Source organism: Ursus arctos, chromosome X (genome assembly GCF_023065955.2).
Source record: "Ursus arctos isolate Adak ecotype North America chromosome X, UrsArc2.0, whole genome shotgun sequence".
Classification (NCBI taxonomy): Eukaryota; Metazoa; Chordata; class Mammalia; order Carnivora; family Ursidae; genus Ursus; species Ursus arctos.
The window spans coordinates 34,093,013-34,113,101 of NC_079873.1; positions in this window are offsets into that span (position 1 = coordinate 34,093,013).

The window sequence follows — 20,089 nt, forward strand, 5'->3', positions numbered from 1 at the left end:
ATCTCCCCACTGGCCCGATAAACACTTTCCTATCTTGGTGTGAACCCACCCCTCACCCTTGATCAGTCTGCCCACTCCCAGCCATGTGACCTGGAATTGCTCATCGAATCTCTCTGAGCCTCAGTTTCTGCATCTGTAAAATGGGCTGTTAATAACAGTACCTACTCTCCTAGAGTTGCTGTGAGGTTTAAAAGATACTGCCCATGTAAAATGGTTAGCAAAGTATATGGCAAGTAGTAGGTAGTCAATGATGGTCAGCATTTTTTTATTGTTCTTGTTTTTTATCTTTACCCTTCCCATCACTTTCCTTGTACTGTAGCCACTTACATGCCATCTTTAAGTGCCCTACTGGTCTGCAAGATTCTCGAAGGCAGTGTTATATCTTATTCACCTATCTGTCTGTCTGTCTGTGACCACTGTCTCCATTCCTACTTCCTGTCGGCCATATTTCCCCTCAGATGTGGTAGCATGGGAGTAGCTAGGGGGATTTCTTTATATCCAGCTAAGGGGAAACTGAGTTGGGGATATATTTAGTTTGGGTTTAGTGGGACATTTGTGTGTGTGTATGTATGTGTGTTTAAAATATCACTAGCCGTTACCCTATGACCCAGCCATTGCACTACTGGGTGTTTACCCCAAAGATACAGACGTAGTGAAGAGAAGGGCCATATGCACCCCAATGTTCATAGCAGCAATGTCCACAATAGCTAAATCATGGAAGGAGCCGAGATGCCCTTCAACAGATGACTGGATTAAGAAGTTGTGGTCCATATATACAATGGAATATTACTCAGCTATCAGAAAGAATGAGTTCTCAACATTTGCTGCAACATGGACGGCACTGGAGGAGATAATGCTAAGTGAAATAAGTCAAGCAGAGAAAGACAATTATCATATGATTTCTCTCATCTGTGGAACATAAGAACTAGGATGATCGGTAGGGGAAGAAAGGGATAAAGAAAGGGGGGGTAATCAGAAGGGGGAATGAAGCATGAGAGACTATGGACTCTGAGAAACAAACTGAGGGCCTCAGAGGGGAGGGGGTGGGGGAATGGGATAGACCGGTAATGGGTAGTAAGGAGGGCACGTATTGCATGGTGCACTGGGTGTTATACGCAACTAATGAATCATCGAACTTTACATTGGAAACCGGGGATGTACTGTATGGTGACTAACATAATATAATAAAAAAACATTAAAAATAAATAAATAAATAAATTAATTAATTAATTAAAATATCGCTAGCCGGGGCGCCTGGGTGGCTCAGTTGGTTAAGCGTCTGCCTTTGGCTCAGGTCATGATCCCAGGGTCTGGGATGGAACCCCACGTCGGGCTCTCTGCTCAGCAGGGAGCCTGCTTCTCCCTCTGCCTGCCACTCCCCCTCTTTGTGCTCTCTCTCTCTGTGTCAAATAAATAAATAAAATCTTTAAAAAATTAAAAAAATAAAATATCGCTAGCCATCCCAGTTCAGGAATAGCTTCCAAGAACACTCTCACCACCCACTGGGTTGACTCCCCAGGTGATAAAACATGAAGATTCAGGTCCAGGGGATGTATCTCAATGTAAACATGTCCTACGGTGCCCAGAATCAGAAGCATGTAGGTAGTAAAGGACAAACAAGTTTTGAGAAGTATGGAGTCAGAAGGTACTCTACTCTGGAAAATTCTTCCAATCATCAGACGTGAAAAATTGTAAACAGAGGATTTAGTTCTTTATTATTATTATTTTTTAGATTTTCTTTATTTATTTGAGAGAGACAGAGTGAGAGAGAGAGAGTAGGAGTTGGGGAGAGGGGCAGAGGCAGAGAGTGAAGCCACCTCCCCTACTGAGTGGGTAGCCCAATACAGGGCTCCATCCCAGGACCCTGAGATCATGACCTGAGCCAAAGGCAGATGCTTAACCGACTGAGCCCCCCAGGTACCCGGGAGATTCAGTTCTCATTCATGCCTAGTCAAAGGATATTCTCTCCCACTGGGCATATATTTGGCCATGCAATGTATACAATTATGAATGCACCATATATATTTTTTCCTTTCTCATGGAATGTATATGGAATAGAACTTATCAGAACTCCTGGTTTGTAGGGCCCAAACCTATAGCAGAACAACAAATGGGAAGTAGGTCTGTCTGGGATGTCACATGTTTTATGCACCGCAGTGAATTGGACCATATTTTCGAGTATCTGATGCCTCTTGTTCTGATGAAGGCCAGCAGTTCCAGCCAAAACAGCAGGCAAAATTGACACTGACACAGCAAAATACCCTAAAGAAACATATTTACCAACGAGTCCATTTTTATCCCATAAGAGTAATTCAATTACGTAATTATGTAGCCCGGTACAATGCAGCGGCAATTTAAGCAGACAGTTGAATTGCTCTTGAATGCCCTAATTTCAGAATAACTTTCGATATTTTTTCGGAATTATTGATCAACCCAAAAATCGATCACACGAGTATGCAGCCCCAAATCGTAAAATCAAAAGTACTGTCGAGGTGTGTCAGGCAGTTAATGAAAATGTTCTATTGCATCGTCTGGATTTTGTGAGGTGTCAGGATTTCTTGTTATACCTAATTTTGCACCTGTCCTCTTACATTGTTTTCCTTAAGGAGGGACCCCAAAACTGTATACGTTTCAGGCCCCACAAAGCCTGGATCCCCCTCCAGTTTCACCCTGGGACCCCGCATTCCATGTGTTTGCTATTTCTCTGTTTTGGTAGCGACTGCCCTCCCCGCACATCTACCCGGCCGGCCGGCCATGCTGGAAGGTATGTCCTGGCAGAGGGAAGAGAGGGCCAAATACAACAGGCGGTGGTTCTTCGTGTAATAGAGCTGGGACCTGCAAACCACAGAGGCGACCCGGTGGGGCAAATTCAATCAGCCGGCTCCCACATGGGGGATTGAGGCCCAGGAATGTTTGGCAAATAGAAAAAGAGGAGGGGGATGGGAAGACCCAGAGTGGTCTGCAGTTCCGCGTTTGACCACAAGATGGAGGTAGAAGAGTGGTCCCTCGGCTCAGTCAAAAAACTCATTAAGAGCTAATCAAGGTAAAGGGGGTTTTTCATGTTTCCTGCCCAAGCCTTCTCCCCTTTGCCAAGCCTCAGTGCACTTACTCTCATTCCATTCTTTTTGGTTGAAGTCGTCACAAATCTGCGTTTTTGTTTGTTAACTCAACTGTAGCCCGCAGTTTGTCTTCTAGACAACTTTCCCTGCTCCTTATAGTTAAGGATTGTGTTCTTATTAACTATTATTAGAAGAATTTTCTGACTCAGAAGTTTCAGGACTTAAAGCTATAGTCTTAGCTCAATAATTGCCTGATTATTTGCTTCTGGGCTTGGAACTTTCATTACGTGGCTTCTATTTCACACGCATTGCTCCGTAGTCCCCAGTCGGGGCTCTGTGCAGAGCACTATCTGGCACTAGCCCCGTTCCCGTCTGTCCGAGAGAGATATGGTTCCATCTAGTTTCACGGGGATCTTGTGAAGGTTGAATTATTCCTATGTCAACCATCAACAAACGGAGCAACTAGCCTATGGAAGACGATGACAGAAATAGAGTCGGGCTTCCTGGGTCCGTTCCTCCATTTTCTGCTGGACACTATCAGCTGCTCCCCCGTGGGACTGTGGCAGTCCCATAGGCCAGCACCATTAGCTCAGAATGCTTTGTGCAGAAAGCATGGGCCGGTGACCAGCACTGACCACCTTCTAGACCGCTTTGGAGAACTTGGCCTTCGCTGAGGGTCCTTGACCCAGACATGTACTTGGCTTATTGGTGGGGGCTTTTGCCGGAAAAGCATGCTAACGAGAGGGCAGAGGTCACAACCCCAGCTCTAGCACGCTGCTATCCGGAGCGCACAGATGCGTGAGCGGCCTCTCCAGGAGTGGAAACTGCAATGTTTGTCTTTGATGAGTCATAAGCTTGTCTTATGACTGAGGTTGGAGACTATATCTGTGTAAGAGGACATACCGAAGCTCCCTGGCCCACATTCACAGCAGCTCGTGGCTGATCCCTTAGTAAATCTCCCTCGTTCCTTGACTCCTCCAGCATTGCGATATCCCACGGGACAATGGGTGTTTTTCTCGAAGCAAGTAGAGGAATCAGAAACATCATGGCCTCTTTCCCCTGCAAAGTGCCTCTCTGGCTCCAACTCCCATTGATTTATTTTGTTCTGTCTTGTACGAGTATCCCACTCTGGATAGCAGCTCGGGTTCTCTGGTCAGGCAGAACAGTGCTGGACAAGGGACTACGGGACCTAGCTTCAGATGGCGGCTGTATGACTGTAGTATCCCCCCTCAGGAATGAAGGACTTCCCCCAGCTGCAGGAGAGACCGTCTGGCCAAGGCCACACCTTTTCCCAGGGTAGCCTGCCTCTGTCGACTCACTGACAAGGGGTATTATCTTGTCCCAACTCCAAGTGGCTTCAAGGGTCATTCTGTCTTTCACATTCCCCGTAGAGTCAGCAAAGGCTGCCCTGAAGACAGCAGCTCGAAGTGTTCCTCCATCCACTCTTGCTTTCTCCCCTTCCTTCCTTGGGAGTGGGTCCCAAGCGCTCTCCCTAATAAACCTTCTGCATGCAAAGCTCCCATCTCAGAGTCTGCTCTGTGGGGTGCCCAGCCAGGATGGTGACCTTGGGAAAGGTAAGACCCCTTCTGAACCGTGTCTGAACTGTGGCCAAAGCTGGGGAGCTATGTTTAATGCCACCCCTCCGGGCTCATTTTTCACAGCTGACCGCTAACGATCCCACCAGCTCTTGGCAACCAGACTCAGCAAAGAATCCAAACTTTCAGAAGCCCGAGAACCCAGTCACAGAGGCGGACTCACACACAGAAGTGGCCACTCACCCAGGCAGGCCAGGAAGCAGTACTGAGACTCTGTGGCTCTCAACCCAAATTCTAAGAGTGTCGCTGTGGTTGGTTTTCAAGCCCATCTGCTGCTTCATTTGGAGGAATCATTTCTCCCACTCAGTCCCTGCAGCTCCAAAACAGGCCTGGAAGGTTGTCCACTCCTCTTGGAGGTTGTCCAGGGTTGTCCTTTGCTCTCTTTCTTCCTACAGGGCAGCCCTGTCCAGTGGAAATCAATTCAAGCCAAATATGCCATCTTAAATTTTCTAGTAGCCACGCCCAATGGTAAAAAGATGCAGGTGAAATTGATTGCAATAATATACCTGACCCAATACATCCAAAGTACTACCAGTTCCATAGGTGATCAATAGGAAAATCATTCCCGAGGTATTTGGTATTTTAAACTCTTTTTGTTCATACTCAGTCTGAATGCCGGCCTGTGTTTGGCACAGCTCCTGTCAACTGGGACCAGTCACACCACAAACATCTGGGAGTCACTGTGGTGACCCTACTGGATAGTGCAGGCCTGGATTATAAGGGAGGAGAGTGGCAGAAGGAGGCATGTGAGAACCTGGGATTTTGAAGCCAACCACTTTTGCTTCAAGGGCTGCTGAGTTTGAAGTGTGAACTCAAAGGTTCTTGCTGACCCTCAGCTCTCATTTCTCCATAGATTAGAGATAATGCTGTACCTGCCTTCTACTGCGGGTAGGGGACTTGAACAAGATAACATCCCTAAAGCACCTGGCATGCCTGTAGGTTATCTGAAACCCGTGGCTTTCTTACTACCGGCCCCCCAAATTCTACCAGCAGTTAGCAACGTCAGCTGGGACCAAGGCTCATAAGGTTTGAAGGCAATACAGCAGACATCTTTATTTCTAGCTGTATTTGTGCGTCTTGCGTGAAGTCTTGACCAATTTTCTAATCCCAATCAGGGAAGGAAGTGTTTGGAGAGAGGTATAATGCTACGTGTTCCCTTAGAATGTAAAACGTTTAATTAGATGCCAAGGATTGAAAATCTTGATTCAGAGCCCGAAATGGCTAATAAGGTTTTATTGTTGCTATTACTTAGAGTTTTTATAGAACTTTAGGCTTGCAGAGTGCTTTTCAATCACTTGAGAGAATCTAAGTTTGTTAACAGCAAGATGAAAAAATGTTCTATTCATCAGGAAAGACAACATACATAATATTTTAAGTATTTAAGAATTACGACCCTGCTGTGAGAACTTCTGAAATTACCTCTACGTGGATGCAAGAGATTCTTGTTATAGGCACAGAACATTAATGCAGATACCAATGTTATTACCCTGCTGAGTCGGCAAGGGTGAACTTTTGCAAGTCAGGAAATACGGAAGTTTCTAAAACAAACATTAGCTGGCTCTAGTTACACATGTGGAGCTTTTTGCCCACACGTAATTTTTGAACATTTTTCTAAAGGAGCTCTTAAGGTTTTATGGGTGATCATATTATAAAATCATACATAGTTCTAATACGACATAATTTATGACTGCTCTGGGTCACTGAAATCTCCCAGGACTGTGCTGTTGGGGCTGCTGCAATTAGAGACAAATTTGCACCAATTCCTCTATAAATATTATCGGTGGGGCAGCACTGGCTGGAAAATGGATTTTTCTTTCCATGTGTACCAAAGGCAAATTCGGGCCGTCTAGCCTTTTGGATGTATCAGTTTGCTTCTGCTACAGCAGTGCTGCCTAACAAGCAACTCAAAGCTCAGTGGCGTACAACCACAAGGCCGCGTGCGTCCGGACGATTGGCTAGGCGGCTCCACTGGTCTCAGCTGGACTCACCGACAGCTGGTTGGTGGCTGATCAACACTGGAGTCAGCTCTACTCCACTCCACGTGTCTCTCATGGTCCAGCAGATAGCCTGGGGGTATCGACATGAAGATGACAGACGCCCAAGAGAGAGCAAACACCAATGAACGAGCCATTTCGAGACTGTGGCCTGCTTGCTTACAGTCCATTGGCCAAAGTGAGTCATCTGGCTGAGCCCAGCATCCACGGCTATGGTAAATCAAGCCACCCACTGGGGAGAGGCCCTGCAAAGTCGCGTGGCCAAGGGCACTGATGAAACAATAGATGAGAATCGTGGCCATCTGTGTGAGCTACTGGAAGTGAGAATGGATTTGAACAGTTTTCTTGAAAAGGAAAGAAAGGGCAAAAACAGTAAATGTCATCGATGTTTGCATCCATTTGGACTGAGGAAAAAATGCTCTCAGCTGGCAACGCCAGGCTAATGCCAACTCACTTCCCAACCCCACCTCTCAGAACAGTTCCTAGGCCAAAAGTCAAAGGAAAATTTTTTTAAAAGATTTATTTATTTTGAGAGAGAGAGAGTTTTTAGAGAGAGAGAGTGTGGGGAAGGGCAGAGAGAGAGAGGGAGAGAGAGGATCTTAAGCAAGCTCCACGCCCAGCATGGAGCCCGACACAGGGCTCCATCTCACGACCCTGCGATCATGACCTGGGACGAACGCAAGAGTCGGACGCTTAACCCACTGAGCCACCCAGGCGCCCCATGGGAGATGTTCGACTAAGCTCTAATGGGCAATTTTGACAGCGTATGAAGCAGGAATCTTTTCCAGTGTACCCCTTCATAGACAACACATAGGCAAGTAGCCCACAGCATCCTCCTGCCTATCTCCTTCTGGTAACCTCCAAGTAGGGCCCTCAGCACCGTGTAGAATTGCACTTCAGAAAGCAAGACAGGGGTTATAGGCCCCTGTGGCCCTGCCTTGACCAGGTTTGGGTGGTCGTCACACATGCTGACAGAGCCTCTGCTCTCTGCCATTAGGCCGAGCATCAGCTGGCCCCATGCCAAACTAGCATCCGTGCCCATCTGTCAGGATGGCACCTGGCCCTCTTCTAGAAGCAGATGGTTTCAATTGATCTTTCCTTGCCAGTCTTTCCTGCACGGACACTGCAAACCTCTATTTGGAACTTAATGGAATTCTCACATGCACTAGCTTCCTGTATCTTTCCCCCTGGTAGCCAAATTGTTTTTCTTTTTTCTTTGTTGTTTTTTTTTCTTTTTTTTAAGTTTTTATTTTTCTGAAATAGTAGGATTATAAATGGATTTGTATATACAGAGGGAAAAATCAATAGACTGTATTTTCTAGGACAAAATGTAACCTCGAAGCAAAGCACCGACAATTATAAAAAAATCATTTGTTTTTCCATTTCACTGATCTTGACATACAGTTCACCTCATAGTCCTAGACCAAACCGACTGTGGCCTCCCTGGATGTAGGAGCCTTGGCCTAACAAAACCTTTCAGAATGAGACAGAAAATATGAAGTCCCATTCCTGCCCCACCTTGAGTGTCAGGCTGACCATTTATTGGTCCAGAGGACACTATGGATTTAAAATTTATTTAGTTTTAGGGGCGCCTGGATGGCACAGCGGTTGAGCATCTGCCTTCGGCTCAGGGCATGATCCCGGTGTTATGGGATCGAGCCCCACATCAGGCTCCTCCGCTAGGAGACTGCTTCTTCCTCTCCCACTCCCCCTGCTTGTGTTCCCTCTCTCGCTGGCTGTCTCTCTCTCTCTGTCGAATAAAGAAATAAAATCTTTAAAAAATAAATAAATAAAAAATAAATAAATAAAATTTATTTAGTTTTAAAAGGAAAGGTCTGAGTTAGGGTGGCTAAATGCTACAGATATTCCAAGATGGCACCTTGGCCCTGAGGCTCCAGCCTGGGAGGGGACAAGTGACCCTGGGGACCTGGCCCAAGGTCAGCAGGGCACTCTGCCTGCAACCCAGCCCATGGAGATTCAGCTTCGGCCAGTGGGGCTTCCCGGAAGCACCCAGCAATGTACAAATCACAGCCTGGCTTGCGTGTTTCTCCTGCTAGCTATAATGCCTGAGATGTCACCATTTGGGTAAATAAAGGGGGAGGAAGACCTGTAACCAAGCATTTCAATATGCACAGAGCAGCTCTGGCCAATAGAAACAGTGCAAGTTGTGGATGTAATTCGAAATGTTCTAATAACCACCTTTGTAAAGAGTAAGAAGAAAACAGGTGAAACTAATTCTAATAAGACATTTTCTTTCACCCAATATATCAAAATCGTATCACTTCAACATGTAATCCATACGAACAGTGACTTATGAGACGTTTTACATTATTTTGTGCATGAAGTCTTCAAAATTCAGTGTGCGTGTTATATTTAACACCGCAGTGCAGAATAGCCCCATTTCAAGCGCTCAATAGTCACGTGTGGCGAGCGGCCGCCATATTAGGTGGTTCCAGAAGGGGACTCAAGGAACAGTTAACAGGGGTTGCCTCTCAGGAGAACTAAGGGACTGGGGCATAGGGACGACGGCAAACTTACTTTTAACCATAAACCCTTTTGTATTGGTTTTATGTACCGAGTGTATGGATTGACACTACTCTATTGTATTCGTTAGGGTTCTCCAGAGAAACAGAACGAATAGGAAAGAAATATATATATATATTCGTTAAATATATATACAATATATATAAATTACATAATCGATATTCATTTAAATGTTCATCTAAATTACACAGTGTTTTTACTATATCGGTACTGGGCTAATTGCTTTTAATCTTCACGAAAACCTCCAAGTGGAACGTGCTGTGGACCCCGTTTTACGACACAGAAACGAAGGCTCTGGGGTTAAGAAGCCGGCCAGCTAGTAAGAGGTAGGACTTGACTTGAAACCGATTCTGTCTGCCTTCAAAGCTTACAGATACAGATAGGGAGAATGAACACAGATGGTCCAATAAACGAGATTTATTATAAGAAATCAGCTGACGTGATTCTGGAGGCTGAGAAGTCCCACGATCTGCTGTCTGCAAGCCGGGTACCCGGGAGAGCCGGCGGTGTAAGTCCCAATCCAAGGGCAGGAAAGCCATGTTTCAGCTTAGCAGTTAGAGAGCAAACCCTCCCTTCCTCTGGTTTTTTGTTCTCTTGGGGAGGGGGGGCCCTCAACAAATTGGTTGAGGCCCACCCACAAGGAGGTGGGGGGGACCAATCTGCTTCACTCAGTCTTCTGATTCAAATGTGAATCTCATTCAGAAACACCCTCACAGATACACCCAGAAATACAGTTGAACCAAGTATCTGGGCACCCCGGGGGACCCCATCAGCTCGATGCGTAAAAATTAACCATCACACCTCCTTCTAGAAATGGCATCGTAAACAAACGACCAGACAAGAGGGCCAGTGCGTTCCGGACAAGGATGATTATCTCAGCATCTTAGCTCTTCCTGGGAAACAGAACCGATCCTCAACGTTGCCAACAGATGTGCAGTGAAACTGCGCCCTCTGCAGGGCGTGGCTTCTCAAGACAAGCAGTGAGAGCAAAGCACCGAAGCCCAGATTGCCCTTGGAAATTTGGACAGCAACCTACCTACCGGGCGCTCGGCACTAAATCCTCCACGGCAAGGTCACTGCTTCTCGGGGCGAGCTCCTGATTTGTAGTTTGCTTGCACGCAGGGGCCATAGTCCGTGGGGGGAAAAAAAAAGTCCTACGCACCAGTATAACTTGGTGAGATCAGAGAGACACGTGTGAATGGAAAGCAACAAAGGAACTAGAAGACTTGTGGCTTCCACCTCCAGCTCAGTTTTTGAGTAAACTGGGGGGACAGAATTGCCCCCTGTGATTTACATTGTGTGAAGTGTGTACTTGGCCCTAAACACAGATGCCATACTTGAAAAGGGGTTTAGGTGACACTGCGGCCTAGCGTCACAGGTGTGTAAAGAACGTAAGGGTATGACCTGGGGGGCGCCTGGGGGGCTCAGTGGGTGAAGCGTCTGCCTTCGGCTCAGGTCATGATCTCGGGGTCCTGGGATCGAGCCCCGCGTTGGGCTCTACGCTCAACGGAGAGTCTGCTTCTCCCTCTGCCCTTCCCCCTGCTTGTGCTCTCTCTCTCTCAAATAAATAAATAAATAAGTGGGGGTACATTCTCTTCACATTCAAAGGGATTGAGGGCATTTACAGAGGACCAAGGTCCTGCTGGGGCCCCCTGAGGACAACAGCTCCCCCTAGATAGCTCTCCTGCCTCTCCACTCCATGCCACTCCACTCCATGCCGCTATCCCCCTTGGGGCTCATACAAAATTAGAAAGGGCTCCTGCAGGGATGGCTAGTCCCCCCAGCCCCCCCCCCAGCCTGCCTGCCCCTTCCCTTCAGGGCCACCCTGTAGGTCGTCACACCAGGCAGCCCACTAGCGCCACTGAGCCACTGGGCACAGCAGGGGGGGACTCAGGCAAACACGGGACACACTGGCCAGGGACATGCAGAGCCTGACAGCACTCAGTGAGCCGCAGGTTTAAAGCAGGAGACAGTACCTTGCAGCAACTTGCTGTCATTTCCAGTCAGCAGGCTCCGGCCTCTGAACATACTAATGAGAAGCCCTCCCCGGTCCTGGCGGCTGAGCCGGGAACAGGCGGCCTGGACTGGCTCGCATTTACTCTCTGTAACAAGCCTCCGGGAAGGCGCGGCCACAACCACTTCACAGAGGAAGGAAGCCGGGCTCGGGGAGGTGAGCTAACTGGCCTAAGTGTCACAGGTGGGGTGCCCAGGGAAGGACACTCTGAGGCGGAGGTGAGCATGCACGATGTTTACTAGGGACCTTGGAAAGGAGAAAGGAACGGGGGGGGGGGGGCAGACGGCCAAGTCAGCTGTGATGCAGGCCCGGTCACAGCCTCGGTCACCCCCGCAGGAAGCTCTGGAACAAGAAAGACCCTTCAGGGTTGTCGTGAGTTTTGCACCAAGATGGCCAGATTTGGATACTCTGGCAGCCATCAGTCAACGGAGGGGGCCCACCCCCAGAAGGCCATGACCTTGGCCAGGTGCTCTCTGGAGCCAAGACAGACCCCGAAGGGGCAGAGAGCCGAGAACTGTCCGCCAGCAGCACTGCTAATGGCGGGCAGAGCAACGCATCTTCTCTTGAAGGGGGAACTTGGCCTCTTCACGTCACTGTGCCCACCACACCAAGGTCATCCAGCTCACGAGTGACACAGCCATGACAGAAAGCGAGCAATCCCATAGCTGCCGTCTCTGCCCTGCTACTAAGCTGAGCCGTCTCCTTTGGGCTCCAACTTTTGCAGCAGCCCCCAGCTTCAACCTAACTGGGTCCTCTCTTAGACCATGTAGGAAAAAGCGAGCCCCTATCCGGATCTAGATTACCAGGCTGTTCCGTGCAGTCCCGGGGCCCTGCTACAGGAGCTCCCCGACCAGCTGTTCCCATGACGAAGCCTGTGGGATCTTTCACTTTTGCCCCAACTGAGCCAGACATTGCAAATTCCTCTCTAGCCCACGGGTGGGCTATTCTGCCCCCCACCCTGCCCATCACCACCACGGATTGCTTCTACCAGCACCTTTAGCCCCACCACAACCTTTAGCATTTTTTAAGATGGATTGTAAGGATCCAGGGGACGCCTGGGTGGCCCAGTGGTTAAGCGTCTGACTTCAGCTCAGGCCATGATCTCAGGGTCGTGGGATCGAGCCCTGCATTGGGCTCTGCACTCATCAAGGAGTCTGCTTCTCCCTCGCCATCTGCCCCTCCCCCAGCTCATATACTCTCTCTTTCTCTCAAATAAATAAATAAAATCTTAAAAAAAAAAAAAGATGGGTTGTAATGATACAAAGGAATTCTACCAAAACCTAAGGAGATTTACAAGGGAAACAAAGAGCATTCAAGCACATTAGTAACACTTAGAAACTATGGTTTTCTCATCCTACGGTAGCTTTCCAGGCATCGGTAAGCTAAATTGAAATACTGATTCAGAGACCCCCCCCCTTTTCTCTTCTCAGGTTCTTACCGCCTTCCCCCAGGCCCCACAGCCACACCAGGCAGGGGTTAGCGAGCCACTCAGCCCGCAGCCCTTCCCGAGGTGGGTGACACAGAGGACAACCCACACAGGTAAGGCCCAGACATACCCACACTCCCTCCCATCCCTCCTTGGGGGAGAGCTGCTCTTTCATTTGGAGGGAACAGGATTCTGGAATCTAAACACACAGACAGCAGTGGCTTGGGAACAGCGGCCTTGCTGGCTGGAAATTGGACGGAAACGGATGGGCTGGGGAAGAACATTGATGTGATGCTGAGGGGTAAAGGACACAGGAGAAGAGACAGAAATGGGTCAGATAGAGAGGGACAATAACAGTCTTTGTCAGAATCCTACTCTGTCCAGCCGGGAGTATGAGTGTCTTCGGGCTGCTGTAACAACCAGCCACATGGTGGGGGGCTTACACAACAGGAATGCGCTGTCTCACGGCTCTGGATGCTAGAAGTCCAAGATCAAGGTGCCAGTAGGGTTGGTTCCCTCCGAGGGCCACGAGGGACAATCTATTCCAGGCCTGTCCTCTAGCTTCGGGTGGTTTTATGGCAGACTTTGGCATCCCTTGGCTTGTAGAAGCATCACCCAGATCTCTACCCTCACGTTCCCATGGTGCTCTCCCTGCATGTGCCCCTGTGTCCAAAGCTCCCCTTTTCATAAGGTCACCAGTCGCATTAGATTAAGGCCCACCCTCATGACCTCATTTTAACTTGATGACCTCTGTAAGGACCCTACCTCCATATAAGGTCAGATTTGGAAGTCCTGGGGGTTAGGATACCAACATATCTTTTGGGGAGGGTGACACAAGTCTAACCATAACACTTACTGATTCCAAACGCAGAGTGGGCATCTCCGATTTTTGCCAGCACAGCATGCCTGCCTATCTTCTGGTAACAGCACTCCTCTTCCTTTAAGAATGAATCCTTCCTTTCCATGCAGCTGCCAATAACCTGACCCCATTTCCCCATTACAGATATGGACACATGACCCAAGCTGGCCAATCAGAGTCTCTCCATCCATCTGTCTTTCTGGATTTTGTAATGATTTAAGTGAATCAGTTGAGAGAGAGAGAGAGAGAGAGGAGAGAGAGAAAAGTGGGGCTGCCTGAAAAATTGGCCCAAGCCCAATCTGTTCCCAGTATTTGCTCTTTCAGGAAAGTCTTCATGATGACATGCCCAGACTGTGACAAGCCCAAGGCTGCTGTGCTTGAGGGAAGCCCTTGGCTTTAATGCCTGAAGCCCACCCTCCCCATTAACTAGCTGAGAGATGGAGAAGTTTTCTGTGTCTCGGTTTTCTCCTCTATAAAATATGATGATGACAATTCTATCTCTCTCAGAGCACTCTAGCAAGGATCATATATGCGAGAAGATTCCATACGAAGCAGAGGGCTATAAAAATATTTGTCATTATTAGAAAGGTTAGAAATCTAGAAATAGGAGAGCCAAAGAGTAAGAATTTGTCAGTGTTTACCCAGTCCTGACTTCCAGCACTGGCATCACACTTTCCCGCCACCCCTGCCCCTCCATGTTCCAGTTGGCAAGGCCACGTGGTTGGTTCTGCCACTGAGTAAAGAGCTGAAATGACAGGTATCACTTCCTGGCCCTGACTCAATGTGGGAGGAAGAACACAAGGGCGTGGACACAGAGGCGTGAGTTTCATTAGGCATCACCAAATGGTAGTCTATGCAATGGCCAAATAGTCACTCATTTGTTCACGCTTTCATCCATTCATCAAATCCTTTTTGAGTTTCCTTCATGAGCCCAGCACCGTGTTAGGCTCTGGGGATTAAAAGATGAATAAGCAGGGTCACTGCCCTCAAAGTTTTCCACTTGTCACAGGTGTGGTAGCATATAATTGCAATATAATGTGTCCATCCCTATAAGGGAGGGGAACACTGTCTGGAGTCCAGAGAGGCTTCCTGGAGGAGGTGTTATATCAGCTAGCTTTTAAAAGGCAAGTAAGTGACTACCAAGCAGATGGGGGCAGAGGAGCTTTTCAGGCAGGGGAAACCACACCTCTGAAGACACCAAATGTCGCAGGTGTTGTGCAGAGGTTCAGAGTGGCTGGAACACAGGGTGTGTGGAGTGCAAATGCCAGGCAGGCTAAGGCATTTTGATTAGATGCTGAAACCTGGGGAACCAATGGAGGTTTTCCAGCAGAGAAGTAGCATAAAATGAAGTGTTTCTAGGGGAGTAAGTCCAGTGGGAGGGCAGAAGATGAAGTGGCAGGAGAGAGACTGGGGGCAGGCCAGCTAGAAGGCCACTGCCTGAGTCCTCAAAAGGGATAATGAGGCACAAACCAAGACATGGGGTGAGGACTGAGGCAAGAGGCCAGATGTAAGCAGAATTTCTGGGGTATAAGGGATAGATGTCGGGATGAGAGCCTGAGGATGACTAATTCTGGATGACTGGCCTGAGTCCTTTACAGAGGCCTGGAGCGAAGACCACCAGTCTATTGCATCTCCATAGCTTGATAGAAGTTTGTTTGGTCTAATTCTCTGCTTCCTAAACAGTTTTCTGGTCTATACTTTGGTCTACTGAGGAGATCAACCCTCCAGGAAGAATGTTCTGTGTAGATCAAGTACTTGTGTTCGGGACCCAGAGAGGAACACCTAGTCAAATACATGTGCTCCTCTTAACGCCTGCTCTGCTGATGTTCTTCCTTCTGGAACAAATGGATACATTTTCTCCTCTCTACACATAAGACCTGAGGGTAGAGGAGACAGAATTTGCTGAGAGACTGAATGTTGGGTATGAGGGGAAGAGCAAAGGTGAAGATAGCACTGGGCTTTGAGCTTGAGTAACGGGAAGAACAGAACTCCCACTTACTGAGAGGAGGAAGCGGAGGTTGGGGGAGGTAGGAGTTTAGTTTTGGAGGTGCCGTAGGTGAGATGCTACTGAGCATGCAGCTGGAAAGGTGGAGAAAATCTTTGAAAATAAAAAATAAAAAATAAAAATAAAAATAAAAAAGAATGGACAGACTTCTACCTGGAAGCTTTAAAGTTGAGTCTTTATTATTATTATTATTATGATGATGATGTTAAGAACACTTACCACAAGATCTACCCTTTTTATTTTTTTAAGATTTTATTTATTTATTTGACAGAGACAGCCAGCGAGAGAGGGAACACAAGCAGGGGGAGTGGGAGAGGAAGAAGCAGGCTCCCAGTGGAGGAGCCTGATGTGGGGCTCGATCCCATAACGCCGGGATCATGCCCTGAGCTGAAGGCAGACGCTTAATGACTGAGCCACCCAGACACCCCAAGAGATCTACCCTTTTAACAGTTTTTTAAGTGATATTAGCTATAGGCGTACAGATCTCTAGAACTTCTTCATCTTGTGTAACTGAAACTTTATACCCATTGATGAATAACTCCCCATTTCCCCCTCCTTCCAAAGCTGCCGCTTACTTGAATTCTTTTTTAATTAACAAAGCATAGGCCAAAAATATGTCCCTATGTTATGTTTAACAAGTTATCTAATCTTCTCAGAAATAAATTCGCTGAGTATAAGCTTTACATTTCTCTTTAAGAAATCCTTGAAGTCTGAGACTATGGAATACCAAGATGTACACGATAAATAATAAGTTTTCAGAATGAGTCCTTCTGGACACCCGCAATTATTACCAATGAGACCCCCCAAATTAAATATGTTATATTATTTTCTTAATAGATGGCACGTTTTAACTAATTTCACAATTTTCTTTACACTAAGGCCATTAGGAAATATTTTTAAAATAAGACAAATTACAAAATTATAGACTTCATAGTAATACTGGCTCTCACCCACCCTTATTCATTCAGGCTTTCATATTCAGCAAATACTCTTTGAGTGCCTAAGATAATAACAAACAGTGAGTCTTTTTATGTACCAGAGACTATGTAACACTATAGATATCATCTTGTCTGATCCTTTAGATAGCCTTTCAAGTATATGGGTTTTTTTATTCCTGCTGCCCAGAGGAGGACAGGCGAGGTCACTGAGGCAGAGAGACGCTCCCTTGCCCAGTTACTAAGTGGCCATACCCAGATGTGAGCTGCGGATGTGTCCAGTACTCTTTCTTTTAACCGCTGCCCTCTGCTGCCTCCATGTGCCCGGCAAAAAACTTGGGTGCTGAGATGGAGAGATGGAGAAGACAAGTTCTTCACTCCAGCGAGTTGACTCTAAGGGTGAACAAATCAAACAGGTCAACCCAGCCCAGGAACATAGTATAGACCATACTGGATAGGGCAGGTTTTTACCAGTGTGGGGTTGAATAAATTCATGTGGCCTTTGTCTTTAAAAAATATATACTTTTTTTAACATTTAACACATTCACACTTACACAAAAGAAGAGAGAACAGCATAATGAACCCCCATGTACCCATCACCCAACCACCCAATGTAACTAGTACTGTCAATTTACCGCCAATCTTCATTCCTCTATACCCCACCCACTTTTTCCTTCCCCCACCTCCTCCCTACTGGATTTTTTAAAAAAATTTTTAAAGATTTTATTTGTAAGTCATCTCTACGTTCAACGTGGGGCTCCAACTCACAACCCCAAGATCAAGAGTTGCATGCTCTACCAGCTGAGCCCGCCAGGCACCCCCCCCCCACTGGATTTTTTTTTTCTTACTGGATTTTATGAAGCAAATCTCAGCCACCCTCTTCTGTTATCCACAAATATGTCAGTATGTATCTTTTAAAGACAAGGAATCCTTGTAACTGTAACAGCAATACCAATATCTCACCCCCTCCCAAATAATTAACAATGACACCTTAATAATCATTCAGTCTGTAGGGGAGGAAAAATCATTTTCCCTCTACCCTTCTAGGTTTGTGGCTGATAATAAATAATAATAAAAGACAGATTAACAGGAGAAAAACAAGCATGTCTAATAATGTGTATACCTCCTATATGCATGGGAGAGACCCAGGAAAACTGAGTAACTCCCCCAAAATAGTCCAAATCACCACTTTAAATACCATCCCCAGCTGAAGACAAAAGAAGACGTTGGGGTGTGGGCACCCCGCTGGCTTAGTCGGTAGAGAATGAAACTCTTGATCTCTTGGTTGTGAGTTCGAGCTCCACTTTCAATGCACAGATTACTTAAAGATAAAATCTCAAAAAAAAAAATGAAGTCAGAGGAGGGAAAAGTCAGTTATGGGGACTTATCGGGCAAAGCACAGTAATCAAGTGTATGGTCATTGTCCAGATTTAGGTCATTGCCTTCTCCACTGATCAGAGTTTCTAGAGATTGAGTCAACCTGGTACAGAGAGGGAGACAACGTTACAAATGGAGAGTTCCCTTATACGTGTAATTTTCTCTTACAAAAGGGTAACTTTCACTGGGTTTTCAAAGCTTTTCTTCTGTCTGCTGTTTCTTAAAAAAATAATAATAATAATCAGCCTGATGTAATCCTTTTGCCAAAGAGACATATTTTGGGATGACAGATTTTGCTCCCCTTCAAGTCACTTACATATTCAAATTGATTCCTTGGGGGTCCACATACCCAGATTAATTAAAATCCCAACTACTCTCTTGCCTCTCCTCTTCCGGTGAATTATCCAAGATGGCAGTCCAATTCCATTGCAGTCCTGCTTCCAAACACCTGGAGGAGAAAGAACTAGAGAATCTGAGCTATCCCCCAACAGGCACCCTCTTTACTTGCTGCCATGGCGGCCCATGAGTTTTGCAGATGGCAACCGGTGATCTTGGTCAGTCCAACCACCCTGCTTCACTGCTGATCATCTCCTGTCTAGGCCCCAGGGGCTCTCCAAGGAAGGCTGACCCTCTTCCTCTGGGGAGCCCTTGGGATAGGTGTCCAGAGTGGGGAATCTCAAGTATCTGGCTCTTTCCTTTCCTCTGAAACACTCAGCCTCTGTTTCCTCAACACACCTGGGGCTTGCACCACCCCTGACCAGAATCCACCTTCTCCAGCAACAGCCAACATCGAATGTATTGATCCTAGTCAAGCTTCTTCCTTCTCGGTGCATTTCCCCCAATGTTCCACGTCCCCCTCTCTGGCCAACAGACCCCACCAGGATCCCTTCAACCCATCAGAGAAGGGAGATGTCTCAGAAGTGAAGGACTGAGACCCAGTTCCCTGGAATGTCAGGAATCCCTTCAGCCCCCCACAAATCTGCCCTGGGCCAGTCCCTGCCAGAAGAGGCGGCCACATCCTGCTCCCAAGAAAGCTCTTGTTAGACCCCTCCCCTGGGCTACCGGCACCGAGCATTTACATAACTAAGAGAGGTGGCTTAAGGATCTCTGAAGACCCGCGTCAATTCCAAGGTCACCTGTGCCGCCTCCTTCACAGCCTGTGTAGTTGCGCCTTCCTTTTGTTTAATTTCCATTTTGTGCATTTATGGTTTGAACAGGCCAGACATTTGCATGGTTCAAAATTCAAAAGATATCGAAGGATATGTAGAGAAAGTCTCCCCCCCACCCTGCTCTCAGTCACCCAGGTCCTCCCCCAAAACAACCAGTCTTATTAGTTTCTTATGCTTCTTCCAGAAATCGTTTTTGTCTGTACCAGGCAATATACGTATATCTCCATCTATTCCCCCCCTTTTTCCAGACACGGTAGGATACAATACGCAGTGCTCGGCTCCTTGATTTTTTTTCCCACTTTACAGTATAATCTTGATAATCAATCCAGGGGGCTTTCTGTTCCTATTATAGCTGCAGACTATTCCAAAGTGTGAACATACTGTAAGTTGTTTAACCTAAAGTCTTCGATTGGTAGGCTCCGGGTTGCTTGCCATCTTTTCCAATTACGAATAACACCGTACTGGTTAAACTTATAAACAGGACCCAGACAGCTTTTAACAAGCAACTTCTCTTGCCTCGAAACAAATTAAAATTCTAACTAAGTAGGCACCTTGCTGTATAAGATAAAGAATGATAAAACGCTCTGGAGGATCCAAAAAGATAGAACTTACTTTTAGCTGTCTGGGGGCCATGGAGAAGAGCTCTGTGGGGCGGGGAAGGCTGAATCTCCAGGAGGGGAAATCACAGAGGAATTCATTGAAGAAAAAAAAATTAAGTTACACTGAACTATGTAGAGAATGTAGGATAAGGAGGGGCCAAGTTATTTCAATTAAAACAACAAACCTTCCTCTAACTTAAAAGCTCTAGTACTCACATGGCATTATATATACTGCTTGCCTGAGAATGTAAATATCGGGCACTCCAAAATAAATTACAGACATAATGCAAAATCTGACCCAGTTCTCAGGAACACAGACTATAAAACACTATAATGAAGGCAAAAATCCACATCAAAATCTCCATTGTCTCAGAAAATGGAATTTAAAGAAGTCCCTTCCCTATTCAGTAGCGTTATCACCGGTATATTAGAATAATGCTATTCCTGCCCTTTGTCATTAATATATGCTTGCCACTTCTTGGCAAATGTCTCTGGTTTGCCTTTTGGTTGGCG